General features: G+C 37.6%; 1 long non-coding RNA gene across 1 annotated transcript; it reads left to right on the forward strand.

The window, feature by feature from the left end:
- The first annotated feature begins 461 nt into the window (after positions 1-461).
- LOC113945328 lies at positions 462-3358 on the forward strand. The gene is made up of 2 exons (XR_003527048.1): positions 462-633; positions 807-3358. It is a non-coding gene; the product is annotated as an uncharacterized LOC113945328 (long non-coding RNA).
- Positions 3359-23624: the final 20266 nt, after the last annotated feature.

The raw sequence follows: 23624 nt of genomic DNA on the forward strand, positions 1-23624 counted from the left end.
TCAGGCCTGCGAGCTCCAGCCTCCGCCGGCGGACGGGCGCTTCCGGACGGCACCGGCGGGCCCGTAACAGCTTAGGAAATGCCCACAAAGACCGGGGCAGCGGCTGAGGCCCCGGGTCGGTGGGGCGCAGGAGCGGGGGGCACAGCGGCGCTGCCCAGCCCCGCTGGCACTCGGCTGGAAGCGCCGTCGGGCGGGCGGAGGGCGCCGCCGCTGCGCCCCTTCCCCTCAGCCCGGGCTGGTTCGGAGGCTCCGCTGTCGGGCGGCGCGGGGAGCAGGACCGGGATGCAGGGCAGCGGTGCCCGGTGTGCCCGTCAGCCGGGCGGATCGAGGGCTCCGGCCGCGGAAAGGGAGGGTGTTGGCGCCGCCATTCCCCCGCCTCCCCTCGCTTCAGGCGCCCGCGAACGCTCGGGTGCGGCTTTCCGTGAGGTGATGGGCGCTGCAGAAATACCTCAGGTACCGCGCCCGCTCCGGTTCACTCTGAAAGCAGCAGCTCTGAAAGAAGGGCAGCCCCGGCCGAGCAGGCGGAAAGGGGCCGGCTCTGACCGTCACCAGCTCCCCGGGGCCGCCCCGGGCGCCCTCCCTGCCCTGAGGGCTCGTCGCTAAAACCTCCCTTCATTCCGCTCATCCAGAACCGTAAGACGTTCAAGGAAGGAGTGGATGAAGATGGCAGCTTAGTGGTTGGGGTTGGGGTTTTTTTTAGGGGTTTTCTTCTTCTTCTTTCTTTCTTTCTTTTTTTTTTTTTTTTGGTACTAGCCTTAATAGCAAGCTCCTCGGAAGATCTGAAGAATATTTTTTAATCACAATAGATCCATGTATCTTCCACGGTTCAAATGCTGTTGCTTTCAAACCCACATTAGTTGAAATGGTGAATTCTTGCAAAGAACAGGTGCTTTGGCAGAAGAAAACTTAAGACCTATTAGGAAGAAACTACTTTAAAGAGGCTAAAAATATAAAATACATAAGTTTTAGCTTTCATCGCCATCTATAGCTTGGGTATTTCGCATGGGTTTTGGCTGACAAAATCAGTGCCAAACCTTCCACTTCATTCAGCTGAGCTAAATTTCTTTTGCTGTCCCCTTAATGCCTGTAGATTTTGAAGTGCGAAATTGTTTTGTGTGTTAAAATTGAACATTTCTTGTTTGTGCTTAGACAAATAATATTTGTAGATATTTCTACTTTGTCCCTTCTCTACTTTCAAATTTAAAACAAAAAATTAGGCCCTAATTGCATTTGGGAAACTTAGCTAACTTTTTATTCTCTGTAGCTAAAATATGTCTATTGGGTTTGTTCTGTGTATCAAAAGAAAGAACTGTTTGTTTGAATCTTTGTACAGTTTCACAAATGTCTAGAGAAACTCTTGGACGTTATATTTCAACTTTTGTGTGATGTTGCCAGGAGATAAATATGCGTGTGAATGAGAAGAGAAAGGAAACGGAAAGAGGTCTGTCCAGAACTAATTTGGTGGTAAACACATTGCTTTAGAGTGGTCACTCATTTTTATAAAGGAAACACTGTTCTGAAAGAGCATGTAGTCAACAAAATGCATTAACTTTGAATCACTACAACATTGCCATTCCATATATGGCAATTTATTGCCATAAACTTTTATTACAGTTTTTAGAGAAATACAAGGTTGAAATGTTCAGGACTTGTAGCTCTCTGAAAACGTTAAATTATCTGCATTCAAAAACTGCTGTGTCCTGAGCCATAAGCACTGCCTTCGCTTGTGGAATGCTCTGAACTAGCTGGTGCCTAATGTTTTGTTACTTTCTAGCAGTATATAATCAAGGTGTTTGAGACAGAGAGATCTGTTGACTGTCAGGGCAATGTGTTCTGGTAGCATTTCAGCTGAGCAAAGAGAATTGGTCCTGAGCACACTTAACTCATTCCTGTTAGTTGCAACAAGTTTGAACTTCCATATGCTAATATGATAAAAGGAGTTAAAAATCCATTACCCTTTTCCGACTAAGCTTTTAAATTTTACCTTGGTGTTAATCCCAAACTGCTCATCTTTCACTTGTGAGTATTTAGATTGGAAATTTAGCTGCTTTTGTAGCTGGAGGTCTTCTGTACTTGCTCAAATACAGGCTTTTCCACTGTTTGGCTGTTTCTTTATTAAGTTCTTGTACAAATCATAGTGAAATACATTAAGAAAGCAACGGGAAATGAAAAGAATTTGTGGGGTTTATTTTGTTATTTTGTTTGTTTGTTTGTTTTTCCTCTTTTTTTTTTTTTTGGCAGGGGAGGAAGAGTTGTTTTGTGGGGAACAGGCTATAGGAAGAAAATGTTTGTATTCCTTATTCACAGAAGTTATTAAGTGGTACTGTGATAAATAGCTAATTTGATACTATAAGAAGAATGAGTGAGTCATTTTCTGCTGAGATAGTTACATAAATTAGACACTGGCTTAATAAGCCTCCATTTCAGTGAAATACACTGTACATTCTTTGTATTCTTGGGTCTTCCCTAACCAATGGAACTCTTTTTTTTCAACAGATTCAATATTTTAAATATCTTCGCTGAGTCAAGAAAATGGTGACTTCTCATTAATTTTATTTTGATCTTTTTTTTTTCTTTTTCTTGCATACATGTACCAATGATATCATATTCTGCAGTTAAACCCCTTAAAACAGTCCTGGGTTCAAGTTCTGCCTAACGTGCTCCCTAATCACTGCACTGACCTGGTAATGGCAAGGGTCTTTGCTGTCATATTTGATCTCATTTTCAATCATCAAAGCAATTAATTTTTAAGAGGACTCCCTTCCTCCCTTTATGCAATATTCTGATTTTACAAATTAAAATTAAAAAATATGTTGAGGTATAGGCATGCTTCTGTCATAAAAGAAAACACACCTGGCTTGTAAACTAAAAAATGAGAGAAAATAGGAGGTTATGTTATGATTTTGTTGTTCAAATGTCGTTAATGTGCATACAATTAATTATGCATCTTAAATATCTGATACTCTTTTCGATGTAAGAACTATGGAGAAATGAATACTTCAAGGGATGTATTGAAAAATATATCTTACATAATCCTACTTCTTCTTGGCAACATTTCTTTGTCTTTCTTTTTTCTTCTCCCTTCTTCATAAGGGGATAGCAAAGTAAGTAGCTGGAGTGATCTGTTGTGTATCTTCTGGCTGACAATTTGCTGGTATCCTTGTTAAGTGTTAAGATAAAATGCTTTTGTTACAAGGTGTTACTTTTAAAGAATTAAAAGAGTTAAAAATAACTTTACTGATAAGTAAATATTCCTTGAAAAAATCTGTTGCATTGGTTGTTATAACTTCGGGGTTTTTTAAAATATATTAGGATAAAACCAGTTTGACACTTTTTAATGGAGGATTAGCAAAACTTTGACTTTCCTATGGCTGAAAAAAAGAAAAAAATTTATCTAGATAAAGTGTGGGTTTGTAGTGAAAATGCAAAATGTATAAAACAGGAACTGTTTTCAAGTGATGATGCTATACAAGTTTATACAGCTCAGCCATGGTACTGCAATGTGTATACTCATCCATGATCTAATAAGTGCTTGATTTCTGACAAGTATCTTCCTGAAGAGACTCCATAAAAGTGGAAGTAATTATATCTGTCTAGAGCTTCCTCTAGGAAGTAGTTCTGGGAAGAGAATGCAGATAGCAAAGATAAGATTACAGGTGTTATAATCCTAATTTTTTGGTCATCTTCGTTTTTGTTGGGACATGAGCATGCTTACTTTGTATTATGTGCAGAAATATTTTAGATGTGTTCTTTTTCTCAAGTGTATGAAAAATAAAAAACTAGTTGCAAAAAACACAATATTATTTCAATCACTGTTGAATCTGTGCTCTGTTATTGGGGGTAAGTTAATTTATGTCTAATTTTCAGCGTCAGTGTTTTTTTTTTTTTATTAGACAGTTCTTGTCTTTAGGACAAGAGGGTACAGTCCTAAGCTGTGCCAGGGAAGGTTAAGGTTGAATATTAGGAAGAAATTTTTTACAGAGAGACTAATCAGGCATTGGAATGGGCTACCCAGGGTGGATTCACGGTCCCTGGAGGTTTTTAAGATAAGACTGAATGTGGCACTTAGTGCCATGGTCTGGTAACCACGGCAGTGTTGGATGAAGGGTTGGACTTGATGATCTCGGAGGTCTTTTACAACCCAGTTGATGCTATGATTCATGTTGTCTTCATTGATAACTATTTACTTTCTAGTATCAATTGCCTTTGAGCAGATGACTTTTCTGATAATCTAAGACTGATTTTTAGGTATACAGAAAGAAGAGAAACAGGCAAGCTGCTCTGTCCTTCCAACAAACCAAAATCTGACCTGACCTCCCCATCACACCCCTGCATTTTTCAAAGCTTCCTGTTCCTCGGGGCTTTCTAGTAGTTTTACTCCCTTGGAAACCAAAGCATTATTTTGGCCACAAATTAATATGTTGAACTCCTGCAAACCTTTCTTCAATGCTCTCTAGAAGACAACTGTTCTTCTGTCCATCTCTCTGGAGAACCTCACCCCAAGCACTCCTGTCTTTTACACAGTGCCTACGGCACAGCTTTTCACAGCTCTGCAGACAAATCCTATGCCCTGCCTTAGGTTCCCAAGCCTGTTTGCACTGAATCCAAACAGCTGCAGCACTTGGAGCAAAGGTTAGCTCTTGCTTGCCAGTTTTAACATTGACAGAATGCATAGCCCTTTGCTTTGGAACAGGAAGGCTTTCTAATTCCTATTGTGAGTTTTGCTGTTGTAACCATGTTAAGAATGTAGAAAATACAAAACATGCATATGGTGCGCTGTTCCAGTGGAAGTTCTTTCCACTGAAGTTTTGCAACCATTATTTATTTTAGGGCAGGATGATCGCCCAACTGAGCAAAACTGCACAACACTGATATCTGTGTAGTACTGTTGGATTTTAGTACCAACAGGTCCTTCAAATCCATGCTAAGGACTTATGAATGTCTATAATGACAATCACAATTGGAAATTTGATGAATGAACGGTCTTTGAACTTTATTTCTGTATTTTCTGTGCTTTTAAATTATAATAAGCAAATCTATAAGGTAAAAAATGAACAGCTAGTGTGTCCTGCAGGAATAGCAATGAAATGGAAAACTAAATTTGTTAAATGTATCAGATTGGACTTGCTCTCTGTTGGTACAGAGGTTTATCACAAAATTCAGTTGAAGTCAATGTGGATTATAATTATTCACCTGTGAGAGCTTTCAAAGTAAGATAAGGACTTTATTTCTTCCTCCTAATGCATTCCATGCAATAGTTGATGGTAGCAGAGATACGGATACATCTCCCAAATAGACTTCCTGTGAAAGCATATTTTCTTTCGGTTACATTTTAGAGTGGGCTGCCAAACTTTGTTCCAATCCAGTTAAGAGACAGTGCATGACGTATGATCTAGGTGGCTTTGCTGAAGCCATCATGCTGAATTCCTGGTTACTCTTTGTTCCAGAGCTTGGGTTGCACTGAAACATTTTAACAGTTATTCCAAACTCCTTTAAGGTTGGGAAAATATTACATTGTACACAAATGACTGAAAGAATATTTTCAGATATTGATTACTGTATATATTTGTGCTTAAAGGTAGTTGGAAACTGATTTTGCATATTATATAGGTATTAACAGACAGAAGAATAATGTGCTAATTATTTTGAGAATTTTGAGATTTTTCAACTGTCAGCAGTTGAAAAGTTAAACCATATTTCAGAAGTGGATTAAAAGATTCATTCAAAAGAAAAATTAAATTACAAAGTAGATTTAAAAATTAAAGTTATACACACGGTCTGTCTGAAAGCATATGTGTCTACAGCAGTTGTATGAAAAGCAAGTAGTGTAACCAAAGCTGTAGGTTCAACTCAGGAAAAAAGAAAGTACAGAAATATGACAGAAGTTCCTATGATCACGAAGGAGGAATGTGAAACTGTTACTTATCAAATCTCACAGTACTAAAACTAGATGGCCCTCAATAACGTAGTAGGAGGTGAATTTAAAACAGACAAGTAAAGTGCTGCTTTATGAAGTAGGCATTGAACTTTTGGAATTTACTGGAGATTGTAGAGTCAGATAGTACAAGTAGGTTCAAAAATAAATTGTTGTCATAAACATAATAGTTACTCAGGAAGAACAGAAGTAGGCAAATGTGTGCTTTCTAACATCCCTAATCCAACATTTTTAGGGGCCGTGGGAGTGTGTTGGGAGAAACTGGCTGGATGTGTATGTTCTCCCTACATTGCATTTCCTTTTGCTACTCTGAAGTACAGTGCTAGGTGGATCTTTTGTCTGACTTAGGAGTTCTTACATATAAAATCTTCCATTTTTCTGCCCCAAATATTTTTCTACCAGCACTTGCAGGCAATCTCAGGAGCTTCCAATTGATAAGAAATCCAAATTAATTTCTAAATTGCTTGTAGTTATTTTTGGGGGGTGTATTCATTTTTGCCTTTTACAGGCATTCAGAACATCAGTATGTATTTCTTACCAGTGTATACTAATGAAAATGTCAGATATTTACCATAAAATAAAACTATCTCATGACTATTGCTTTGACTGCTCTTGAGTGCTTGCCAGAGATTAGACTGTGGGTATAATTTTCTTTTAATAACTTCATGTTGGTAACCCTGCACTCTAGTTTACCCAGATTTGTGCCAGAACAAATCAAATATGAAATCTCTGCCTTATTTATTTTGGAATTCTGAATGTAAAATAGCTTATGGATATTTTAAGAGAGTATGTTCTGTGTGCTGTCATCAACTATAATCTTCTCGTCCTTGTATTCAGTGTATCAGCACTTGTTCCTCAGTGATATGAATGTTTTTTCTGGAAGATGTTAGTACTTAGATCCCACTTAGAGAAATACAAAACAGAGAGCTCAAAAGTACAATCTTTTTTTGTTTAATATTATCTGAACCACTTTTCAGATGACCTTAATTTTCAATAAATCAATAATGTGATGCAAGATATATCCTACGTTACCCATAGCCAGTGGGTTTATACTGATAGAAATAGCAGAATAGCAATATATTTACATAGGAGTCTGTAACTTTCAATATTTAGTTATTTGAGCCAGAAACTATTGAAATACTGTCATTTTTGAGTGTTGAGGCACAGCAAAGCATAATATCTGTGGATATGTATCTGTGTATACACGCATGCTAATAAATTGGAATTTTGAATGTTGAAACTAAAAAGAAATTGCCTTTAAATAAATAAAAACAGTCCTGAAAGATGTAATATTTTATGCAGAAAGGAGTCTTGGTTCATTTTTTAAAAACATTCTGTAATATTACTTTGAACTTTTCTTATTTGTGTATAACTTTACTAACCTAAGTATCAATGTCCTTTTTTTTTTTTTTTTTATTTAGTTCCATTATAAGAGGAAAAATCTGAAAAGATACACTGCGTTTGTGTAGCAAGGTTTTGGTAGTAGGGGGGCTACAGGGGTGGCTACTGTGAGAAGCTGCCAGAAACTTTCCTCCTGTCCAAAAGAGCCAATGCCAGCCAGCTCCAAAACAGATCTACCACTGCCCAAGGCATATGAGCCCATCAGCAATGATTTGACAAGGGGAAAAAAGGGATAACAGTTTTAAGAAGGGGAAAAAATTGCTGTGAAAAGGCAGCCAGAGAGAGGAATGAGAATGTCTGAGAGAAGCAACCGCAGACACCAAGGTCAGGGAAGGAGGAGGGGGAGGAGGTGCTCCAGGTGCTGGAGCAGAGATTCTCCTGCAGTCCGTGATGAAGACTATGGTGAGGCAGCTGTGCCTCTGCAGCACATGAAGGTCAGTGTCGGAGCAGAGAACTACTTGCAGCCTGTGTAGGACCCCATGCCAGAGCAGGTGGGTAGCCGAAGGAGGCTGTGACTCTGTGGAAGGAAGCCTGTGTTGGAGCAGGCTCCTGGTAGGACATACGGACCTGTGGAAAGAGATGCTGGAGTGGGTTCGCTGGCAGGACTTGTGACCTTATGGGGGACCCATGCTGGAGCAGTCTGTGCCTGAAGGACTGCACCCCGTGGAAGGCATCAGTGGAAGAACAGTTTGTGAAGCCTGTGGGGAGGACTCACGTTGGAGAAGTTTTTGGAGGACTGTCTCTCGTGGGAGGGACCACATGCTGGAACAGGGAAAAAGTGCAAGGAGACCTCTCCCTGAGGAGGAAAGATTGGCAGAAATGGCGTGTGATGAACTGATCGCAAACCCCACTCCTGTCCCCCTACACCTAGGGGAGGAGTGGGGACATAGAGAAAAAGAGGAGTAAAGTTAAGCCTAGAAAGAAAAGAGGAGTGGAGGAAGGTGTTTTAAGATTTGGGTTTATTTCTCATTACTCTGATCTGACTGGTAATAAATCAAACTAATTTCCCTGAGTCACCTCTATTTTGCCCACGATGGTAATTGCTGAGTGACTTGCCTCTCCTTATCTTGGCCCATGAGCCTTTTGTCACATTTTTCTCCCCTTTCCAGCTGAGGAGGGGAGTGACAGAGCAGCTTGGTGGGCACCTGGCATCGAGCCAGGGTCAACCCACTACAAAAGGCCATCTGTCCTTTTATGTCTTCAATAAGTGTTTGAGTGGTTTCTTAGGAAAGATAGCATGTTGTCACTGATCTTTAGAGCCTCCAACAGATTATTAAATGTTCAGGTGCAGAGTGTAGACAGATAGGCCCTCAAGCAGAGTTGAAAATTTAAATGGTTTCCAGTTTGTCTTAGATTGGCTGAAGTAATTTTTTCACATACTTGGAGACAAGCTGAACCTTTGGCCTTTACTCTGGACCAGAATGTGCAGGTGCCTGATATGACTTTTGCTTAATTCAACCGACTCATCCATGTTTTTCTTAATACACCCATTTATGTTATTTTCAGACATTTCAGTTCTTTTTCTCAATAAAGATGTGTCCAATTTTTCTTAAAGAGATTACTCTGTTCTTGCCTTTGGGTGAAACATATCCCACAGTTAAGACTGTGAGGAATCTTGCAGTGCCACTCTGCAAGAGAAGCAAGATTGCACCTGAGATTAATAGTGGTTTTGACTTCTTTCATAGACTTTTTGCTAATACCTGTCTGAGAAGGTGATTACCTACAGCACTAATTGGCAGCAAAATTAACTCCAAATGGGTACTATACATGAGAGTTGTGGAGCATTCCTCCAAAAGTCCTCAGAACCATCTGCTAGTGAGAATTCCAAGATAACATGCTTCAGGACTTTATTTCAATTTTCACATCCATCTGTTCTGATCATTAGACACATCTGATCTCCCTGTTGGAGAGGCTCCCCCTGACCGAGAGGGGCGGGGTGAGAGGTGCAGCTTCATGTAAGTGTTCCAGAACTCTGACCCATCTCCTTCTGTCCTCCCCTCAAAACCGAGCAAGGGGTGTGCCGCTCAGCAGCAGGCACAAATAAGAGAGCTGTATTTTAATGAACATAAAGGAGTATTTATATTTTCATTCCAGTAGCCCTTTGGGACTGGTGTCTAGCTTCTCAAGTGCATCTGATGCCAGCTTTGCCGAGAGTATGTATAACTCTACCAGCAGATCTCAGCTGCAAGTTTCAAGGTTTTGTAAGTGCTGGTTAGATTGTGGTATCACTCTAAGCTTGCTGTTCGGGAGGTGCCTTGATCTACCTGTAGATAAAATATGACCTAATGGATAAAAAGTATTCACAGTTTCAACTATGAAATACAAGTGGATGGAAACTTGATCATGAATGGTTTTGTGTTGGATTTATTTTTGTGAGTTTCTGTCAATTCTAGTGTTAATCAGACAGATACACTGTGAATCACAGTATATCATAGTGACTTCTTCTATACAGATCTGACAGCAGTGGTATTGACATTTTCCCACCTCTCTTAGCAATATCTCCTTTCCATATGGTTAATTCAGAAAAGCTTGACTGATCCTTATCTTTACATCATGGCTTAGTTCGTACAACACTGGGTATAACTGTATGTAAGTCCAGATGCTATCTGGAAGTGTGTATGCTGTACAACATTATGCTTGGGAGAAAATACTTATTTGTAGGAGAGCAATGTAGTCCCCCTTCTGTATCTATCTGGTCACTCTATTTACTGTGTAGATATTTCTAGTTTCTCTGGGCCTCTTAGACAGGTATTTCTGTCTTCCCTCTGAACTTACCTTATGCCTTGACAAGGAGTCTTATGAGAGGTCTTAGTACTTCAATCCTTTTCATAAAAGTAATTCTGTTACATGACCTCATCCTGTTGCTGACAATTAGATTTTTCCTTTTGAAATGTTCAGAATGCTTTTTGTTTATGTTGCTGAAGACTGCATTTTTATTACTTTAAAAAAAAAGAAAAGAAATGGGAGACTTTAATCCTTACTTTGTTATACTCCAGAGGAGTGTATTTCATTCTCATTTAGGAAAAGCATACTTGCAATTTAATGTCAAGGGAGCATTAGATATGGTCATTTTATTTTATTAATATTATATTCTCTCTAAGATCATAATTTACTTAAAAATTGATTAATATGATTTGCAAGACTACTGAGCTCTTGTCGTATATAAACTTTTTTAAGGCGTTAAACCAAATACTAATAGAGAAGAAAACCCCCTTGAACAAGGAATAGAAAAGTTGTGTAGGACTTTCTAAAGGAGCGAACTCTTTTGTGATTAATTCAAGTGAATAAAATAGGAGAAATTCAACAAAGCCAGATAACATGGTAGGTTCAGGAGAAAGCACATCCCCAGAATGATCATCATGAGCTATGCTCATATAGTGTTGGCTGTCCCTAAAAGGAAACCTTCTGCTTTTCCAAAGTAGCATTCGCCACTTAAGATATGGACTTTAGAGAGCAAGTGAGGGTGATTGCGAAAATCCAGCTGTTCTTCCACTTGCATGTTTCACTAAATTCCTTACGTTACAAATAAATTTTTGTATAAAGAAATATGCCTTTCTTCTGATATCTTTAGTCAGGGATATCTCACATCTGAGTGTCATGGCTGGGCTTCGCGAACGAAGATTTGGGAAGGGCTCTACCCACTTTTGTTATAAGCACACTGGTGGCTAAAAAGGCCAATACGAGATAGGCACGTCCGGTTGCAAAAGGCACAGCAGAAAGTCTCCTTAGGTGATATATTCTGCAAGGCACGATTCTTTCTGCATTGTCTTTTCTCCTCAAGAGTGATCCTGCGTGCTTTCTCGAAAGCATCAGCAGTGTTATAGATGGTGTGTCTCCAGACCTCCCAACTGGAGGCCAGAGTAGACCAGTTATGTTGATCAATATGGCCAAGGCTGAGATGTTGTTTCAGGGAGTCCTTGTATCTCCTCTTTGGGGCTCCTCTCTTGCGGCAGCCAGTGGCAAGATCTTAGGGAGGCGGTTGGTGGTCCTTCATCCTTGAGATGTGCCCTGCCCAACACAGCTGTGTTCTCATCAACATGGCCTCAATACTTGTGACTGCTACTTGTTCTAGAACAGACGTGTTAGTCACGTAGTCTGACCAGTGAATGTTTAGGATTGTATGGAGGCAGCGTTGATGGAAGCGTTCTAGGAGACGCAGGTGGTGGCGGTAGAGGACCCATGATTCAGATCCATATCTTGCCAGGATTTTGCCAGCAATGGAGAGCAGAGTGATACCACGGTAATTTGAACAGTCTGATTTAATTTCCTTCTTCTTATACAAGGTGATGATGACTGCATCACGGAGGTCTGGTGGTAGTTCACCTAGTTCCCAACAGAGCAGTACAAACTCATGAAATTTAGCATGGGGGCCTCCTGCTTGGCCCCCATGTTTCCCAGTCTTCAGGTGGAATTCCATCAACCCCAGCTGCCTTCCCGATTTTCACCTGCTGTATGGCCTTAAGGGTTTCTCCTAAAGTGGGGGCAGTATCCAATTCATACTTCACCGGTTGTTGTGTGATGGACTGAATAGCTGAGTATGCAGTAGTTTTGTTTATGTACTTAATTTGTTATTTAGACTATAAAAAATAAAGTACATCTGAGTATGCAGTAGTTTTATTTAGACTTTAATTTAATTTATTTATTTATTAATTTATTTAATATTAATTAATTAATTAAATTTATTATTTAGCCTATAAAAAATAAAGTACATCTGAGTATACAGTAGTTTTGCTTATGTACTTAATTTATTATTTAGGCTATAAAAAATAAAGTTTGTTGTTAATTCCATTAATTTATGTTTGCATCACTTACCTGTAACGAAAGACAATTAAGCAGTTAGTTTTAGCTAGAAATGTTGGAAATGCAGGGGCTGAATTGGAGCTGAGAAATAGAAAAAATTTATTTTGCTACAAAATTTTCTTGTTCTTTTGCCCTCAGTACAGAAGATAAGTGTATCAATATGCAACTTGTCTGTGTTTCTGTGTGTAAGTAGATTTATTTAATTATTGTAAGTACCATAAAATATTGTGGTTTTTTAAAACACCTTCTGCCACTTTATTAATCTTTTATTCAAGAAATATTTTTTCTCATTTAATATTTCTGATGACTAGAGTGATTTTTTTATATATTAATTAGAAATTTTCACTTGAATAGGAATCTCAGTGAACATTTTATCCAGTATATTCATGCATTGAAATTCAACACTAACTCTAGGATTATAATTGACCTTTAAAATGAAATATTCAATCACTTCACAAGCCTAAAAGTAAGTAAGTAAAAGCACCTGTAAGAGTTGAAAGCTTGTACTGTAGATGTAACAAATTCTACATACCTCTTTCTTGTATGGATCTCAAAATAAAGTTATTAGTATTGCTTTTGTCATGCTGAGCTGAATTGCTCTTAAAAGCTGCACAGAGGAAAAACAAGGGTTAGGAGGAAGTTGCACTCCAGTAGGGTTTTCAAATAAACAGATACATTTTGTTTCCCAGGAACGGGTCTTTAAGATTCCAGGGGTCCTTGTGACTGCTAGAACCACACAGTATGTGCGTACTGTAACTCAAATTCAATTCTATTCACAGCTGAGGGAGTATTATTCAGGTGGTCTGTGATTTTTGGATTCAGATTAGGCTCAAAATTTAGTCTTCCTCAAAAAAAAAAAATTTAGTTTTCTTCCATTATTGAAATAATATTGAACAGTGTTAACGAAAGCACGTCTGTTTCAATGGTAGAACTGAGTCAACTAGTTTTTTCTTTCATATATCCCTCTGGAACTTGACAGTACAACTTGATAGCTAATAGGACCTCCTAATAAATTCGCTTCTTAAATTTTAGAAAAATAACCATATCTATATAGAGCTACTATAATTAATGTATACTCCTGATTTTATTCCGCCTGCCCCTCATCACCGATCATGACTTCAGGGTCTCTCCTTCTAATATTGAAAGCAAAACTAAGGGTGCTGTGAAGCGCTGTTTTTAAATGCCATTACATGGGCTGACCACTGGATGTCAGACACCATCTGTGAATGCGTCACTCAGCTCAACACCATCGACTGCTTTCTCCAGAACCTGTTTGTAAACATCATGACACACCACTATCCCCTCCCAGTACTGTAGCTGGAAAACGTTTCTTAATGGCAATCATTTCTATCTTCATCTGTCTTTATCATTTCCTTTCCATTTGCTAACTTGGTAGTCAAAATACTTCTGTTCTGTGACAAGCATTCAATTTGGACTTTCTTCACAGTTTTACTATTTTGCTTTTCTCCTTTAAGTAACAGTTTTCCTTGTTGTTGTTTCAGATTTGTGTTTTTGTGAGGACACCTTAAAACAGGAAGTAATAATACAAACAAACCAACAAACCCACAAATCTGGAAATTTCTGGATTCTCTTTTGGTTGTGGCAAAACTCCAAAAGCGCTGTTACCTTACTAATATTCCTGCGTAGTAAGTTGGTTCTTCAGGGGTCTTCCACTAGTCTTCAGGCCAGGAGTCTGTTTCTGGACACAGAATTCTATTTCTAAGCCATTACTGTTGTAAAAACGTCTGATCCATCTCCTCCAGTGGTTCTTTTCTACTGTCAGTTTATTTTGTCATCTTGTTCTGTGGCTTGGGTTTTGGGGGGATTTTTTTTCTTTTTGGTTTGGTTTTTCTTGCTTGTTTGTTTGTGTTTGGTTTGGGTTCTTTTCTTTCCTCTATTGCATAATAATATTATGAACTTTTTATTTCCTTGTTCTAAAAATCTTCACTTTTCCTATCTTCATATTCTTCCTCCTAATAACTTGACATGTTCTCTTTCTAAAAGAAGGGTTGAGGAAGTGGTGAAAGGAACTTACATAAGACAAAATTACAAGAACAGTTCTAGATAGTCAGACTTTTTGTTCACCTTTCCTTCTCTGATCAGCCATTACAGAATGTCCAGCAAAGAATATATGAAGAAGGTGCTAACATGTAGCAGTAGCTCTCTGGGTGCTCTCCCTGCCTCGAACAATTTGTAGCTCTAGGCCCTTTCTTTACAAGCAAAGGTCTCAGTGGTTTGTTATTTTCTTTTCCAAAAATTGTTCAGTTGATTTTGGACCCATATAAACTTTCATGTGATGTGATAAAGAGTTAAGGAGTTCTTCAGTATACTACATATTCTGTGAAGTATTTCTTCTTGTTATTTTAGAGCCTATAGTGCACAAAAGTTGTTCTCATGCTAAAAAAAGACAGTGGAAATCATTCCCTATTCATCTTATCTAATCCCAGTCATGTTGTAGTAGATCTCCATTTTACCACTTTGCCAGTCATCCCTTTTGTAAGGTAAAGAATTTTACCAGACATCGTGGTACTTGAAAAGTATTCTATACCTTGATTCCTTGTTACCTCCCTCTTTTTTGTTCTGTCTTGTTCTTATAGAACAAAAATATACGCAGCCTGTAAGATTTGGGAGCTTTGTAGAATCACACAGTGGCACGGTGGTGTTTTCCTCTGTTCCATCTTAGTAATTCTTAATACTTTTTGATTGCTGCTGAACATTGAGACAATGTTTTCATAGAGCTGTCATAACTTCAAGGTTACCTAAGTGTCAATTTTCAATTCAGAGCTTGTCATATTTGTAAAGTTAAGAATTCTTTCACATATTCATCACTTTTTTGTTTTATTGTATGCTGTATTTCATCTACCATTTTATTGCCCAGTCAGGACTAGAAAGTCGTGTGGGTTTCTTGTTATTTTTTTGTTTGTTTGTTCATTTGTTTTTAGTTCCTTGTCCCTGTGCCTTTCATCTCTCTGGTAGAAGTTAGTATCAACATCAGAGCATATTTAGAGATTCCTCTCGGTGTTTACTCACTTTTTCATATAATTTATGAACATAACGAAGACCAAATAGAGGCCATTTTGGGATTATGTTAGTGAAATGCCATTACTAAGAAAACAGATCAAATATCCTTTTACCCATTTTTCTTTTGTTTTTCCATTGGCTTACTCATTTGAGGATCTGTATACCATGGCCTCCTTCCTTGTCTTAAGAGCCTCTAGTAAGGAACTAAGTGCCTTTCAGAAATTCAAGGTTGTCTTAACCCGATTTCTTTGTTGAGATACTTGCAGACTTCTTCAGGGAGTTTGAGTGGAAGTAATAATCCTTACATCTATATTAATTCTCTATGATAAGATATGATTCAGTATTCCCAGCAGCTGAAGGACCTTTGAAGAATTGTGATTTTTCAAAGTAGTGAGTCAGCAGCACTACATAGATCCGTTTTCTCTACTTTAGAACCAGAACTGTGTCCTAAAACTCACCTAGTACAGCCCTTACACTATAATTATGTATGTTTCCTTAGCCATGGCATTATCTATCCAAGTCATACAACTTCGGTGTTAAGAAAAAGCCATGGAATAAGAAGATTATTCTTTAGTGCAAGTGATTTTAGGAAAAATGACAGTACTACTCCTGTGATGTTATGCTGTGTGCTGGCAACCTCTGGTTTTAAAATTTCAGCCTTCTGCACAGTGGACAATCATTAATCAGAAAATAATTTGAGTAAAAAAAGAAGTCTTCTGTCTCGTAGATAGATAGGTTGTGATTTTGTGGGGTTTTTTTTTGGTTTGTTTCTTTTTCTGTATGTTTTTTTATAGTTGGTTGGTTGATTTAGTTTTTTTCTTTGGAGCCTTCTTTGATCTGTATTCTCTAGAATTTTTTTTTCTAGGCTTTTTTTGGTGAATAGTTCACCTGTTGGATTCCTGAAGGCACGTTTAGCATCAACCTTAAATATTATGCTCTGTCTTTTGTTTAATACTTTGTCCTGTGTTTAACTAGAGAACAACTTATACCTCCTTATGTTCTGTGCACCGTTTCTGACTGTTACCATAAAATGTAGTGAGGTCTTTGAAGGAACCTAGTTTCCTTGTTAATAGTGGTGGTTCTTTGATCACCATGTACACAAAACCTTCTACCACTGCATCTTCTCCATCAAAGTTGAAGAGATTTAACTCAGTTTACTCTGGTCAGTTCACTCAAATATTCCCAAGTCATTGTTTATGAATGTTTTCAAGAATGCCACTGGAGGAAGAATTGCCTTCCTCTCTTTGTCCTTGCTCTAACCTTTCTTCAATGATCAAACAAAAAAAAAAGAATAAAATTAAACTGGCAAAAAGTGAATTTCTAGCTGATTATGCCAGTTTACAATACACTTATATTTGGAAGTAATATTTAAGACAAGCACCAGCTTCAAATGCTCATTTCAGTGACCCTGAGATTTGTTAAGGATTTTGTAAGCTTATCATCAGAGGCTGCTAATTCTACAAGCAAGAATACACAGAGGTAACTTGTAATGGTAAATTTTCTTCAACAAGATATGCTCAAGAATTTTATCCTCCCATTGACTGAGTCTCTCTAGTTTCAAAACTCTCTCGAGGTGCAGATTTGTTTCTCATAATTCACTGGCAGGCTGCAGTTCATTAAAGCTGCAACCTAAAGAGTGGTATGGAGCAGGAGACTTTGGTTTTTTTCAGGAACAAACCATCAGAGCTTAGTCTGACAATGCTACTCTCAGAAAGCTTTAGTGGAAGTTGCGTTACTGTCTGGCAACTGTGGATCTGGTCCAGGGTAATTGAACTTGGTTCCAGTCAAGGTGAATGTCATGTTGAATAGGAACAATCAAGTTATAATGCCATCCAAAAAATTCAAAGTACAAGGGTCCATATTTTTGTAGTAGTCTTTTCACTTCATATGAGCTTTGTCTCTCCAGATGCGAGTCCTCGTACATGGGTATGGCAAAATCCAGGAGTCGTATGAATGTGTTGAAGATTAGCTCTGTTTTCAGATGTGAAAATTTGCTTAAGTTTAGAATCCAAAACCTTACAGGCATTCACTTTCTTTTCCTGTCAAAAAGTGGAAAGCATGGTCCCAAAAAACATCTGATCCTTTGTGGATGATTTTTCAATCAAGTTACTAAACTTCAGTTCAGTGCTCTTTTATCAATAGAATTTCAGATAGGCTTCTTTAAAGATGTGAAACCAGAGATCTCAAAAGGACATGAGATTTGAACAGAAACCATAAAGTAGATTTTGAATTTATAGGTCTTTTATTTTTGTATGATGGTTACAAGTATAGATTTTATTTTTATTAATGTAATGTCTTATATCAAAGACTTTAGTCTTCAATATAACCATGATAGTACTGGAACTTGTATCAAATTTAGAGATAATTACTAAAAAGCTTAATTTTAAATTATATTCCCTTTTACACTTAATTTTTTTCAGATTCAGGATCACTAGTTTTCATAAGTAACACCTTATTAATTTAGAAACCATAGGAAAATAGTCTGTATTTTAGCTTAGGTAATGTCTTAGCATGCAAGTCACTCTACCTGCTGGAACTTTATCATTAGTCAGAGATCTAGTGATTACAATCTGAATGGTTACATTATGAGAGTTGAACAGTGTCCATAGTGGAAGAGAGGGATCTACACTGGATTTCCTACAGATACCCAGAGAGTATTCATGTTTCAGTAACTATATTGATAATTAAAGCAGTGTTCAACTCAATTTGTTTTGATGCTGTTTTCAAGTAACAGCTTCAAAACATGCTCAGTAGTTGTGAAAGTCTTATTTCTTGATTCATACTGTCAACTTCCACACAATATCAAACAACTGTCATCTGTAGGTAAGTACTATAAATAGGCAGCTGGGCTCAGTGATTGCTGCTAGACCAGAATCAAGGCTGGAAAAAAGTTAGGGTGAGCCAAAGCTGAAACAGAAATTAGGAGTAGCAAAAGAATATTTAAAAGAAAGAAAGAAAAAAAAAAACAAACAAAAGCATACTCAGGAATCAGACTTGGAATGAAAAAGCCACAGAATCAAAATATATACTAAATAGAAGGACAAGGTAAGAGTTTACTTCAAGAAGCAGTAAGCTGGCAGACAGAACAGTCAGGAGTAGGAAGCAGAATTAGGCAGGTATTAACTGGGTCTGAGAAGCAAGCCATAGGAATGTAGTTGCACCTGATCACAAATAATGGAGAGCTCACTTGGGTGGCATGTCAGGGTTTGTCAGACCCAACAGTCACACGCACAAGACATCTTCAACTGTTCAAGCTGTTCAGACTTATTAGGTGTCACTGGAAAAATTCCCCTCCCTTCAGTAGAAATCCAGATTAACAGGCACCACCAGCAACATGACCTCTTGGTTGCTGTTGTTTATTCTCCGTGTGGTTGCTTTGCTTATAGTTGCTTCAGTGGTAGTTTCTTCAACTGGTCTGTGTTTAAAGAAGGGAAAAAAACCCTGAAACAACACTGGAAATTTCAATATCTTTGTAAAGAAAATAATTCTGTTATGTCCCTGTTCTCTGCCTTTTTTTCAGCAATTTTGAGTCCTGTTATTTTTTTAAAAAAATAAAGCAATACCCCTTTGACAGTGAAGTAGCTTTGTTGAGAAACTGGTACTACTGGAAAATTCTTTTACTTTAAGTAGGGCCTGCAGGATAATGATAGAAACATTTTCATTTTTAACAGTAGCTCTAAGAAAACAATGGGAAGGATTTGAATTTTATATTAATATAGTAATAAAGTTAGCATCATCTTGACCAACGTACAGAGCACACAAGCCAAGAGGTATACAGGATGATCCACTGGCATGTGGAGAAAACAATATTGGCACTTGTAGTTATTTTCTATTAGAAAAAAATTGTACTAATATACCACTATATATAATACTAATAGTATAAATAATATTAATTGTGTACTAATATGTATTAACTGTACTAATATAGAAATTGATGCTGGTGCCCTCATTCAGTCAGTAAGTCAGATGGTCACAGCCGGTATGGTACACGAGGCATCCTGGGGAGGATTGGGTTTTCCACAATGCAGAGGGATTGACAGTGGAGCCCTCACTTGTTTTCAGTGTATTGTCTATAGTGCCATTTACATGTGCCTGCATAAGTGGTTTTACAGATTGTACTACCTGTACATTAACCCTCACAAAATGGACAAGTGGCTTAAAAAGATTCCTGCAAAGAAACCATGATTGAAGATAGGAACAAGAAGGATTGAAGCATGGAACAAGAAAATGGTAGAGTGCAAGTTCTTGGTCAACCTTGTGACATCAAAACCAACAGTGATCTGATTGGATCTGACGATAAGTTGATTGAAGACGTTAAAATTTACCAAGACTGAAATATCCTGTGAGGAAAGGCTGAGAGAATTGGATTTGTTCAGCTTGGAAAAAGAGAAGGCTTCAGAGTGACCCAGTTGCAGCCTTCCATTACCTGAAGGGATCCTACAAGAAAGATGGAGAGGGACTTTTTACAAGAGAATGTAGTAATAGGACAAGGAGCCATGGCTTCAAACTAAAAGAAAATAGGTTTAGATTAGATATTAGGAAAAAGTTCTTCACTGTGAGGATGGTGAGATGCTGGAACGGTTTGCCGAGAGATATTGTGGATGCCCCATCCCTGTGGAAGTGTTTAAGGCCAGGTTAGATGGAGTTCTGAGCAACCTGGTCTACTGAAATGTGTCCCTTCCCACAGCAAGAGGTCAGAACTGTGATGATCTTTAAGCTCCATTCCAACGCAAGTCATTCTGTGAGTCCATGATCCTATGATTCTATGATTTGACGTCCACTGTTATTAATGAAGTTCACTATAAGTGTGTATTGTGTCTTGATGTATTAGCTAATGGTAGTATGAAGCCATTATGATTAGCAAGATGTTTAGAAACTAAGCATGCAGAACATGAAGACAAGCCTTCACAAATTTTTTTCAGTGATGTTTCAAGTCATGCTGTTCAATCCATTACTATGCAAAACTTAGTGATAAAAATCCAGAATTTTCACAGGTAATAAAAAAAGATCACATACCACTGGGGAAACAACTGTTATTCCTGACATGGTAAAAATCACTGAAAATAATGCAGGCAAAACAAGATGGCAACAAACTAATATGCACTCCTTTGTCAGTAAATACTGTTGGAAGATGCATAGAAGACACTGCTGGACATCTGAAGAAACAAGTCTTACAACAAATATTGCTTTAAATGTACTGGAGAAGATCTATTCTCATCAGGAAATGGCTTTTTTACTAAAACAAACATTTTATGAAAAAACTGTAACCGCTGATGGAGCATCTGCTTTGACTGGAGGGAAAAAGGCATTCCAGACTCAGGTTGCAGAGAGAGCACTACACGTGAAACTCCTTCACTGCATCACAGGCGAGCTATTGCAGCAAGGTAGTTGGAGCCAGGAGTGCACAAAGTCCTACAGGATAACATTGGTGTGATAACTTTACAAAAACAAGCTCTTCCAACGTTAGCATCGTTGCTATCAGAGTTTGTAATGAAATGGGGAGGGGCCATGGAATTCCCTGGCACAACACAGGTTCTCTGGATATCCTGTGGCAAAGTGCTTAGAAGAGTTGTCAAACTTGACACATTTTTCTTTCACAAAAAGACAAGTGTTCCAAATTTGCTGACCTTTTTGGTGATGACAAGTGGCTGTGAGTAGTTTGCTACCTGGCAGGGATTTTCTAATCACACTTAATGTGTCCCTTCGAGGTGAAGGTGACATTTGAACAATGAGACACACAAAAGTATTTTTTATGTTATATTATTATTAACTGTATGTTGTTTATTATTCATTAAAAATAATAGCAACAAGGACCACCGATCTACAGATCAAAAAGGAAGTAATTTAAAAACCATGCTGAAATTTTATTATACTGTTTTTTAGTGTGACATAATATATCAATTGCAACATCTCTGTTAATATTTCAACAGGGAAGGAGTACATTTATCTCATTAATAACCAGTATAACATAATTTATTTTGTTTGTCAGGTGTATTTGGCTTCTGCTTATATTGGTTTTGAAATGTTTTTTGGCTGTGCTAGAGGATCAAGCATGTGGTAATGATGCAGTATTGCTCAAGTGAGGAGTGGCATCTCTTACAAAATTTGTTGTAAAATATAAAATTCTAATGTTCTGATTAAAAGTGATGATAAGCATGGCATTAGGTTCATAGTTTTTACTTGTCTTATCCATGTTTTTTGCTGTCAACCACTTCTAGAGTTTGAGTTCTTAAAGTACTTTGGAAAAAAATGGAAAAAAACCTCCACAACAAATCTGGTATTGTATTCTTTAGACCAGAATATAATTCAAGTTGGTTTTTTTTTTAAGCTTATCTAGGAGATGGTACTAATGTGTTTTAGGATATGATAAAAGCAATTGCATTGCTATATACTATCTGAGTTTTGAATTTCTTTTGTATTATTATTTTTTTGCATATGTTTTTTCAGATTTTTCACGTTATTTTGTGTGTATTATTCTGTATTTTAAAAGTAGATATTTCAAGTGTACTGTGAGGCATAAAGAGGGCATCTTTTGAGGGGGAAGAAAGCAGTATTGGGTGTAAAATCTGAAAACTTGGTAGTCATTTTTGATGTGTTAGACATAGTTTAGGCTTATGTGGTCACATATGAATGTTATTTAACAAGTGGCATGTAAAATATTTTGTTTGTGTGGTTATGCCCAGCGGTGTAATTCAGCTAACCCTTAAAACATATATCTCAATTTAATTAAATTTGTTAAAATTTCTTTAAAACGGTAACAAAACATGTTTCTACTATCTAATAATCAGTCTCTGTCAAGTTTTTAGAGAAGATGTTCCCGAAGTCAGTCTTTCATTGCAAAGAATGTGAAAGCGAACAAGCAAAGTAATGCACATCCATTGCTCCCAGCACAGACCTCCAAAGGAGCTGCCACAATACAACTCATTAAGAGTTACCATGTATGGTTAGATATAATCCACTTGCTGCGGTTTGGGATGTTTCAAGACTCCATAGCTCATCAAGTTTCTCATGCAAAATAGTGAGCTCTAACCATGTTCAAAACTGGTATCAGAGATTTTGGAGGGTGCCTCTTTTTTTCCCCTCTCTATCGTTAAACTAAACAGATTACCTACATTTTGACGCTTTTTTTGTGATTTTAAAAAAATTTAATTTTAGCTACATGTATTTATTTTTGCATACTTTGCCTTTTTGGAGCCAAGTAATGGCTTTAGACACATGAACAGGTGGATAAATTTCAGAAAACCCGGAAGAGTTTAACAGAGTTCCAAACTCTGTTAAAAATCAGGTTACACGTATTGTAATGAGTCCCAGGGTATACAAGGCACATCTGAATGTCTAATAATACATATAGGAGATAATTCCTTTTTCAAGGCTATTGAAGTATTTTTTGAATTTTAGAGAAATTATACTCTATCTGAAGTTTCTTTTGCTTTTACTAATAAATACTGCTACTAGTAGAATTTCGGGATGTCACAGTTTGTACAAGTGATTTTATTTTTTTGTGTTAACTTACTAATCTTTTACTTCCTGGAAATTAACTTTTTTAAAAAAATGTACTACACTCCAACACAATAGAATGCATATCTATCATCAAAAATATGGAACAGTTGTTAAATATTGGATTGAAATGAACTTCTAAAGTGCTAGAAGACAGCCAGCTGCTCTACTGTAAGAACTGACTATACTTTTGTCCCTTTAACTGGAACTACAACAGTACTTTTGTGACAGCTAAAAGCCTTCTGATTTCCAGCCTAAAGTGATTTCTGATAGATTTATAACCATTTTCTCAAGCTTGTGTTGTCCTTATATTTAAACATCTATGTTCCCTCTTGGTGTTTCCTTTCAACCTGTATTTATTAGCAAACAATGATCTTCACTTGCACCATAAATTGGCATTGTTAGTCTTAGCTCAGCTGCGGGCCTTATTTGCTGTGTACCAGCACAGACTTACATACTAGAAAAGAAACCCCATCAGGAAACTGATGATTGAAAGCTTTTTTATTGACTAATTAGTTTCTTGACCCACTTCAGTGCATAGTGACATGAGCATTTGGGCTATTAGAAAGATGCAGGTGATGCAGAGGCAGAAACAAACTATGGTGGAATTGGAGGTAATAAAAAAGTAGTGTGCTATCATTTTCTTTAACTTGGCTCTTATAAAACAGGGAATTTTCCATTCCCTCATCATCCTAGTAACATTTCTCCACACGTGTTCCAGTTTGAATCCATTTTTCTTTAATATAATTTGCCAGAATTCTGCATAGGTCTATACACAGGGACTCATTAGTGCAATGTAAAATAGCATAAAGGTTTCTCTTACTCTACTGAAATGATCTTTTCTGATTTAAGGTCATGTTTGCCTTGTAGGGTTGCATCACATTGGTGGCTCGGTTGTCCTGAGATTGACTAATATGTTATGATCTTCATTTCCCTAATAGGTTTTCAGTGTATTAGTTTCTGAGGAACT

This window comes from Corapipo altera, unplaced genomic scaffold (genome assembly GCF_003945725.1).
Source record: "Corapipo altera isolate COAL_440 unplaced genomic scaffold, ASM394572v1 44, whole genome shotgun sequence".
In the NCBI taxonomy this organism is placed as follows: Eukaryota; Metazoa; Chordata; class Aves; order Passeriformes; family Pipridae; genus Corapipo; species Corapipo altera.